This window comes from Dinoponera quadriceps, unplaced genomic scaffold (genome assembly GCF_001313825.1).
Source record: "Dinoponera quadriceps isolate SergipeBrazil2010 unplaced genomic scaffold, ASM131382v1 scaffold1846, whole genome shotgun sequence".
Classification (NCBI taxonomy): domain Eukaryota; kingdom Metazoa; phylum Arthropoda; class Insecta; order Hymenoptera; family Formicidae; genus Dinoponera; species Dinoponera quadriceps.
In genome coordinates this window covers 1,472,887-1,474,690 of record NW_014556140.1, presented here as the reverse complement: position 1 = coordinate 1,474,690, position 1,804 = coordinate 1,472,887, and the positions used below count along the sequence as shown (strand labels likewise).

General features: G+C 49.1%; 1 protein-coding gene across 1 annotated transcript in view; it reads right to left on the bottom strand.

The window, feature by feature from the left end:
- Positions 1–1,804, bottom strand: part of LOC106746959 (fasciclin-3) — a 405,509-nt gene that overhangs the window by 13,710 nt on the left and 389,995 nt on the right. The window lies entirely within an intron of this gene.

The window sequence follows — 1,804 nt, the reverse complement described above, 5'->3', positions numbered from 1 at the left end:
GGGGGGGGGGAGGAGGATAATTTGTAGTCGTGGTTAGTAATGATACAAAAACGCGACCGCACTTCCAATGGAAACGTCGTTTGAATGTCGAAAATTCCGCGGAAATTTCCCTTTCACCCGTACGCCCGGCAATCTTGTTCTCGTTGTTCGGTTGTCATGTTCTCCCTCGATATCTATCGTATACGATAACCATCATCATATGAGTACACGTTAAAAACTCGGTGAATTTGTCGCGTCGTTTGAACGGGAGTGCGTATCGCGATAAAACTTGTTCGAACTCGTAGAAATTTTTTGTCGAAAAACTCGATAATCTACCGTCTCGAGAGCGAAAACGCGTGGGAAACGCTTTGTTATACAACACACGCACGAAACCGGAAAACATTCAACGATCACAGTAATAGAGATAGATTCCACAAAGATTCACGTTCACGAAAACATTTTTCTACTTACAGCTTGAAAAAGAAACGTCTCGTCGCGGAATGTTTTTTCCTTTGCCTTAGCGTTACATTGATACGCGCCCACGTCGTTCCTTGCACGAATGCGATTTCGCCCGAGAATCGCGCGAAATTTACACGGAGCAATGCGGCTTGATTCGGTAGAAGCGGTGGAAGGGGACATCCCCCCTCCCACCCCCCTACGCGCGTGTAGCTTTCTTCGCCGAATCGCGCAAATCCCCACGTGCGCGCGTAATGTCTCGTCGCACGTAAACGAACGTGTGTCGTCTCGTGTGTCTGGCTGTGTGTGTATGTGTGTATGTGCGTGTGTCCGTGTGTCTCGTTTATAAAAAGATCGGCTGCGCAATTTGATTTGTTCGGTACGTCGTGAGGGATGCCTGTCGTGGCCGTCGAAGGCGCGTCGTCCCCGGAAATTTGTAATAACTACATTTTATAATCATCGCTAAGTTCACTGTGTAAACCACACATGCGGTTTTCTCTCCAGTGGCGAGCGTGTCGCGACGAAAATCTCCCGCCGTCGTGTAACAATCGGACACACTCGTAGATCCGCAACGAAATTGAGACTCAACGCGATCAAATCTCCGTTCCTCTTGAGAAGGGGATTATTCCGCCTTAAAAATATCGAGTATTTTGAAACGTGACGCGATGAAACGCCGTTAGAAACGCCATTGAAAATGTTGTCCGTTTAATTCGTCAGATCGTCGTTAAAGAAAACTTAATTCGCCCCGTCGGCTCGCGAAGAAGTTCGAGTCAAGGAGGAGGTAAAAAAGAAGAGAAAAGTCAGATCTATTAAATAGTATCTTCTAGTTCCGACCGACGAAGGGGAGATTCGGTGCGTCGGTGGCCGAACGTCGACGGGCCGAGAATCGAGCTTAACCGACGCGAACACCTATGGTCGTTTTTGAAGACATAACCAGCTACCGTCGAAGGAAAATGGGAACGCGACGCGCTATCGGAACGCGCGACTCGTCCCTGAACTGGCAATTTCGACGTCTCTGCCGATCGAGTCGGCGTAACTTTACGTTACACGGATACTTCCACGATCGGTTCTTCCACGTTCCCCCCCCCCTTTTTTTTTCTTTCTTTTCGGACACTTGTTAAGCGCGATGTGTTCGGCGAAACGCGCGCGCGCGCGGTGTCTATCCATCTATTTATTTATCTATCTATTTTATTTCAAACGCGCGTTTGACGAAAATTTCAAGTGAGGCACCCCTCCCCCCACGCTTGAGTAATTCGTCTTATACCGAAACAATTCGTCTTGCCGCGAACGAAACGCGAGAGATAAATAGCGTGCAAAACGTTCCGCGCGCGCGCGCCTCGCTCGCGTAAACGGAAACCGGGGGGGGGGG